The sequence below is a fragment of the Nycticebus coucang genome, chromosome X, assembly GCF_027406575.1.
Source record: "Nycticebus coucang isolate mNycCou1 chromosome X, mNycCou1.pri, whole genome shotgun sequence".
Classification (NCBI taxonomy): Eukaryota; Metazoa; Chordata; class Mammalia; order Primates; family Lorisidae; genus Nycticebus; species Nycticebus coucang.
The window spans coordinates 87,312,224-87,320,213 of record NC_069804.1 but is presented as its reverse complement, the minus strand read 5'-3'; the positions used below and the strand labels follow the sequence as shown (position 1 = coordinate 87,320,213).

Genomic DNA, 7,990 nt, shown 5'->3' with positions numbered 1-7,990 from the left:
CCCTACCCAAAGGGCCTCCCCATGCCCTGAATAGGAACTCCGGGAACTGCGCAACACCACGTCCTCACTCCTGTAGCCTCCATGCCTCCACACAGCACGCTAGTCTGGCCAGGGACACTGGTAGCCGCGTGCCTTCCAGAGCCCTCTCTGCCTCTGCATGGAGCCCTTCTCCTGGCCAGAGACTGCTGGAGGCTTGGGCCCTCTGTGCCAAAGTCACTGGGTGCCAGGCACTCCCAGAACCATGTGCACCACCCCTGCCCTGTTCCTGGATCTGGGGTTGTCACACTCTGGAGCTGATCCTACAATCAGAACTTCCTGCCTGAGGCAACCCCAGAAGAGCTACACAGGGTCACTCCCTACAAAGATCCAGCAACAGTAGAGTGATCCCCCTTGGTCTAATCTCAGAGACACCACCCCAACGCTGGGGATGGCCAGAGGCAATGGTGGAAAACAATCATGAGATGAAATCAAAGGAATTACTCTGGCAATATGAATAATCAGAATAGATCAACTCCCCCAAGGAACATTGGGGCAGACACAGCACAAGATCCAATGCACAAACAAATAGCTGAGATGTCAGAAATCAAATTCAGAATCCGGATAGCAAATAAGATCGAATTAGAATTCCATGCAGTAACCCAAAAGATGTCTCAAGAATTCAAGGAATTCAAAGACCAAATGACCAAAGATTTTGACACATTGAGGCAAGAAGTTGCAGCCCTCAAAGATCTGAGAAACACAGTAGAATCCCTCAGTAACAGAATGGAGCAAGCAGAAGAAAGGATTTCTGACATTTAAGATAAAGGTTTCAAATGCTCCCAAACGCTCAGAGAGGAAGAGAAATGGAGGTCAAAAAAGATAACTCTCTCAGAGAGCTCTGGTATAATTTGAAGAAAGAGATGAAAGAGATGAAGTGGCTTCACAAGGCACAGAGTCTCTTCTCCATGAGATTATGAAAGAGAACTTTTCCAGACATGCCAAGAGATTCTGAATTTCAGATAGCTGACAGTTTCAGAACTCCAGCATGACACAAGCCAAATAAGACATCCCCCAGACACATCATAATCAATTTCACTAAATTTAATATGAAGGAGAAAATTCTGAAAGCAGCTAGATGAAAGAAAACCATTACTTACAAGGGGAAGAATATTAGAATAACTGCAGATCGCTTTGCTGAAACTTTCAAGCAAGAAGAGGATAGTCATTGAAATTTAATCTCCTAAAACAAAATAACTTTCAACCCATGATCCTGTACCCAGCTAAACTGAGTTTCATTTATGATGGAGAAATTAAATACTTTAATGACATTTACATGTTTAAGAAATTTGCCCCAAGTAAACCAGCTCTGCAGGATATTCTCAGACCTATCCTCCATAAAGACCAGCATAATCCTCCACCACAAAAGTAAACCCACCCAGAAAATTTTAATCAAATTCCAAATTCCACAGTCACAAAAGGATTAAAAATGTCCACCAGACTCTCAAAAGGCTAATCTACATTCACAATTAATGTGAATGGTTTAAATTATCCTCTATAGAAGCACAGGTTGGCTGACTGGATACAAAAACTCAAGCCAGATATCTGCTGCATACAAGAATCTCATCTTACATTAAAAGACAAATATAGACTCAAGGTGAAGGGATGGTCATCTATACTCCAGGCAAATGGAAAGCAGAATAAAGAGGGCATTGCATACTTCTTTGCAGATGCAGTAGGCTTTAAACCAACAAAAATAAGGAAGGATAAGGATGGACACTTCATATTTGTTAAAGGTAATACTCAATATGATGAGATTTTAATTATTAATATTTATGCACCCAACCAGAAAGCGTCTCAATTTATAAGAGAAACTCTAACAGACATGAGCAACTTGATTTCCTCCAGTTCCATAGCAGTCAAAGATCTTAACACCCCTTTAGCAGTGCTGGATAGATCCTCCAAAAAGAAGCTAAGCAAAGAAATCTTAAATTTAAAATTAACCATTCTACATATGGAATTAACATTAACAGACATCTACAGAACATTTCATCCCAACAAAACTGAATACACATTCTTCTCATCAGCCCACGGGACATACTCCAAAATCGACCACATCTGGGCCATAACAAATTTTAAAAAATAGAAATTATTCCTTGCATCTTCTCAGACCATCGTGGAATAAAAGTTGAACTCAATAACAACATGAATATGCATACCCATACAAGAACATGGAAGCTAAATAACATTATGCTGAAGAATAGATGGGTTATAGACAATATTAAGAAGGAAATTGCCAAATTTTTGGAATTATCAGAGCCTCTGGGATACTGCAAAGGCAGTCCTAAGAGGGAAATTTATAGCACTGCAAGCCTTCCTCAAGAAAATGGAAAGAGAGGAAGTTAATAACTTAATGGGACATCACAAGCAACTGGAGAAGGAAGAACATTCCAACCCCAAACTCTGCAGAAGAAAAGAAATAACGAAAATCAGAGCAGAATTAAATGAAATTGAAAACAAAAGAATTATACAACAGATCAATAAATCCAAAAGCTGGCTTTTTGAAAAGGTCAATAAAATAGATAAACCTTTAGCCAACATAACCAGGAAAAAAAGAGTAAAATCTCTGATTTCATCAATCAGAAATGATAAAGAGGAAATAACAGCAAACCCCTCAGAAACTCAAAAAATCCTTAAGGAATATTACAAGAAACTTTGCTCTCAGAAATATGAAAATTTGAAAGAAATGGACCAATACTTGGAAGTATGCCACCTACCAAGATGTAGCCAGAATGAAGTGGATATGTTGAACAGGCCTATATCAAGTTCTGAAATAGCATCAAATATACAAAATCTATACGTCAGAATTCTACTAAACCGCTGGTGTATAATCCCACCAATCCCCTTCACCAGCGCTGCATCTTACAAGGGTATATGTGAAACTTGGTAAATGTGGAATGTAAGTGTCTTGACACAGTAACTGAGAGAATGCCAGGAAGGCTATGTTAACCAGTGTGATGAAAGTGTGTCAAACGGTCTGTGAAGCTATTGAATGATGCCCCATGATCATATCAATGTACACAGCTATGATTTAATAAAAAAAATAAAAAAGAATTCTACTAAACCTTTATAAAAAAAAACTAGTACCTATATTAATAAACATCTTCCAGAATATAGAAAAAGAAAGAATAATACCCAACACATTCGACTAAGCAAAAATCACTTTGATCCCTAAACCAGGGAAAGAGCCAACAAGAAAAGAAATTTATAGACCAATATCACAAATGAATATTGATGCAAAAATATTCAAGGCTGGTTCAATATACGTAAATCTATAAATGTAATTCAGAACATAAACTAAATATAAAGACCATATGATTCTCTCAACTGATGCAGAAAAAGCTTTTGATAATATCCAGCACCCCTTCATGATGAGAACGCTTAAGAAAATTGGTATAGAAGGGACATTTATTAAACTAATAGAGGCCATCTACAGCAAACCCACAGCCAATATCGTAAGAATTGAGTTAAATTGAAATCAGTTCCACTTAGATCAGGAACCAGGCAAGGTTGCCCATTGTCTCCATTGCTCTTTAGTATTGTAATGGAAGTTTTAGCCATTGCAAACAGGGGAGAAAAGGTGATCAAGGTTATCCACATAGGGTCAGAAGAGATCAAACTTTCACTCTTCGCAGATGACATGATCATACATCTGGAAAACACCAGGGTTTGTGTGGCGCCTGTGGCTCAAGGGGTAGGGCGCCGTTCCCATATGCCGGAGGTGGTGGGTTCAAACCCAGCCCTGGCCAAAAACCAGGAAGGAAAAAAAAAAAAGAAAAAGAAAGAAAGAAAACACCAGGGTTCTACTACAAAACTTTTAGAAGTGATCAAAGAATACAGCCATATCTCAGGCTACAAAATCAACACCCATAAATATGTAGCCTTTATATATACCAACAATAGCCAAGCTGAAGAAACATTCAGGGACTCAATTCCTTTCACAGTAGTGCAAAGAAGATGAAATATTTGAGAGTTTATCTAACAAAGGACGTGAAAAAACTCTATAAAGAGAACTATGAAACTTTAAGAAAAGAAGTAGCCGAAGATGTTAACAAATGGAAAAACATACCATGCTCATGGCTGGGAAGAATCAACATCGTTAAAATGCCTATACTACCCAAAGTAATATATAATTTTAATGCAATTCCTATCGAAGCTCCATTGTCATATTTTAAAGATGTTGAAAAAATTATACTTCATTTTATATAAAATCATAAAAAACCTCAAATAGCCAAACATTACTCAGCAATAAAAACAAAGCAGGAGGAATCACGCTACCAGACCTGAGACTGTACTGTAAATTGATAGTGATCAAAACAGCATAGTACTGGTACAAAAACAGAGAAGCACATGTCTGGAACAGAATAGAGAACCAAGAGATGAATCCAGCTACTCACCTTTATTTGATTTTTGACAAGCCAATTAAAAACATTCATTGGGGAAAAGATTCCCTATTTAACAAATGGTGCTGGGTGAACTAGCTAGCAATCTGTAAAAGACTGAAACTGGACCAACACCATTCACCATTAACTAAGATAGACTCTCATTGGATAAAATATTTAAACTTAAGACCTGAAATTATAAAAATACTTGAAGAAAGTGCAGGGAAAACTCTTGAAGGAATTGGCCTGGTGAATATTTTATGAGGAGGACTCCCCAGGCAATTGAAACAGTATCAAAAATACATTACTGGGACCTGATCAAACTAAAAGGTTTCTGCATAGCCAAGAACATAGTAAGTAAAGCAAACAGACAGCCCTCAGAATGGGAGAAAATATTTTCAGGTTATACCTCCGATAAAGGTTTAATAACCAGAATCCACAGAGAACTCAAACATATTAACAAGAAAAGAACAAGTGATCCCATTGCAGGGTGGGCAAAGGATTTCAAGAGAAACTTCTCTAAAGAAGAGAGATGCACGATCTACAGACACATGGAAAAAAGCTCATCATCCTTAATCATCAGAGAAATGCAAATCGAAACTACTTTGAGATATCACCTAAACCCAGTAAGAGTAGCCCACATAACAAAATCCCAAAACCAGAGATGTTGGCGTGCATGTGGAGAAAAGGGCATACTTCTACACTTCTGGTGAGAATGGACACTAATATGTTCCTTTTGGAAGGATTTTCGGAGAATACTTAGAGATCTAAAAATAGACCTGCCATTCTATCCTGTAATTCCTTTACTAGGTATATATTGAGAAGACCAAAAATCACAATATAACAAAGACATATGTACCAGAATGTTTATTGCAGCCCAATTCATAACTGCTAAGTCATGGAAGAAGCCCAAGTGCCCATAGACTCACGAATGCACTAGCAAATTGTGGTACATGTGTACCGTGTAATATGCAGCCTTAAAGAAAGATGGAGACTTTACCTCTTTCATGCTTACATGGATGGAGCTGGAACATATTCTTCTTAGCAAAGTATCTCAAAAATTGAAGAAAAATTATCCAATGTACTCTGCCCTACTATGAAGCTAAATTATAGCTTTCATATGAAGGCTATAACCCAACTATAGCACAAGAATATGGGGAAAGGGCGAAGGGAGGGTAAGGGAGGGTTATGGGTGGGAACACACCTATGGTGCATCTTAAAATGGGTACAGGCGAAACCTACTAAATGCAGAATACAAATGTCTACATGCAATAACTAATAAAATGCCATGAAGGCTACATTGAACAGTTTGATGAGAATATTTCATATTGTATATGAAACCAGCACATTGTACCCCTTGATTGCACAATTGTACACAGCTCTAATTTAATGATAAAAATAAATAAATAAATAAATAAATAAATAAATAAATAAATTGACAAGAAGAAGAGAGGCACAAAAAGACAGAGACAGGATTAATAAATATGTACAGTAGTGTATTTTGATCCACACCTTAAAAATTCTGTAACCTCTGGAGATGCTGGTTTGGGTGGTTTCCTTGGGGTCAGCAGCTCTTTCCCAGTCTCAGCAGACACAGTACACCACCTCTACCAAATAGAGAGGAAAAACATAAATATTTATAATCAAGCCAAAAGAAACAGACAAAAAACCTTTCAGGATAAAATTGGGGGGAAAACCAAATAATAGGGGCAGAAACACTAGCAAAAATGATGTTCTTATTATTAAAGAAGGCAGCAATGAAAAATTATATTTGCACTTATAAAAGTGAAGAAAAATGAAGAAAAAAGAACAATCTAGGAGGGAAATTGAAATTTAAAAGAGGAAAAAAACAAAAGCAGAAACAAATATATATATATATATATATATATATATATACACACATATACACATATATATGGCCTGGGCAACAGGTAATCTTTTGGTGTTTGAGAAGCTAATCACAATGCTGTTACAGCTAAATAAGATGGAGACCACAGGCTCCTTCTGCTGACTTCTTTGCTCTCAAACCCCAGAGGTTTGTAAGTCTGAATTTCTAGTTGGGAGGATAGTGAATTATCAGGTAGGAAATGAGAGCCTGACCTGTATCAGTGTGGGATAAAAAAATAGAATAGGTGCAGACTGGTCCTGGGTGCAGCTCAGTTGGTTGTGCGTATCAGAGCAGAAGAGGGCAAGCTCGTTCTGAGGGCATCAGCTGGACCATGGAGAACTGACGCACATACGAAGATTACCTGAACACTGCAGAATGGCTTCTGTCCCATACCAAATACCGACCTAAAGTGGCAGTGATCTGTGGTTCTGGATTAAGAGGTCTGGCTCATAAATTAACTCAGCCCCAATTCTTTGACTACAGCGAGATACTCAATTTTCCCCTAAGTACAGTGTGAGGTCTTGCCAGTTGGCTGGTGTTTGGGATCCTGAATAGCAAAGTCTGTGTGATGATGCAGGGCAGGTTCCATGCATATGAAGGGTACCCACTCTGGAAGGTGACATTCCCAATAAGGGTTTTCCAGCTTATAGGTGTGGACACCCTGGTGGTTACCAATGCCGCTAGAGGGCTCAACCCCAAGTTTGAGGTTGGAGATATTATGCTGATCTGTGATCACGTCAACCTACCTGGTTTCTGTGGTCAGAACCCACTCATAGGACCAAAGGATGAAAGGTTTGGGGTTCGTTTCCCTGCCATGTCTGATGCCTATGACCGGACCATGAGGGAGAAAGCTCTCATTACCTGGAAACAAATGGGAGAGGAGCGAGCACTGCAGGAAGGCACCTATGTGATGTTGACAGGCCCCAACTTTGAAACTATAGCAGAGTGTCATCTGCTGCAAAAGCTGGGGGCGGATGCTGTTGGCATGAGCACAGTACCGAAAGTGATAGTTGCTCGGCACTGCGGACTTCGAGTCTTCGGCTTTTCACTCATCACTAACAAGGTTGTTATGGATTATGAAAGTCTGGAGAAGGCCTATCATGAGGAAGTATTAGAGGCTGGGAAACAGGCCGCACAGAAATTGGAAAAGTTTGTCACCACACTTGTTGGCAGTATTCCACTCCATTGCAGTACCTGTTGACCAGCCCTGCATCGTCTGGTATCTCCCATATATGAGATCCAAGTAGCTGCTACCTGCTTTGTACCCCTACTGGGGTCACGAGCCTCTGCCCTCAAGTAGTAGCAGAAAGGAACTAGTGATTCCTATCCCTCACCTCCCTTACTTTCTCCCACCAGACCCTTCTGGTGCCAGGTCTTTTGCTCAGTTGTCTTCTCAAAGCAGTTCCACCCCTTTTCTTCCCCAATAGCTGGAGCTCATGCCCTACCACACTTCTGTGGATATTCCCAGGATTTGACTTGGGCCCTTCAGATTCTGCACAGTTGGCTGCTACTGATGTAGTGAAAGTATTACTGTGTAATACTTTCACATTCCTGGAGGCTCCGTTCTGCCTCACCTAAAGTGCTAGAGACCAACCAAGGACCAGAACCATGCCTTTTGTACTTCAATAAACACCATAATGTTTTGAGAATAAATGGAAAGATTAAATAATTTCAAAAAAAAGTA

General features: G+C 39.3%; 1 pseudogene across 1 annotated transcript; it reads left to right on the top strand.

The window, feature by feature from the left end:
- The first annotated feature begins 6,622 nt into the window (after positions 1 to 6,622).
- LOC128577506 (purine nucleoside phosphorylase-like) lies at positions 6,623 to 7,671 on the top strand (annotated as a pseudogene). Its single transcript, XR_008377582.1, has one exon. The product of XR_008377582.1 is annotated as a purine nucleoside phosphorylase-like (transcript).
- Positions 7,672 to 7,990: the final 319 nt, after the last annotated feature.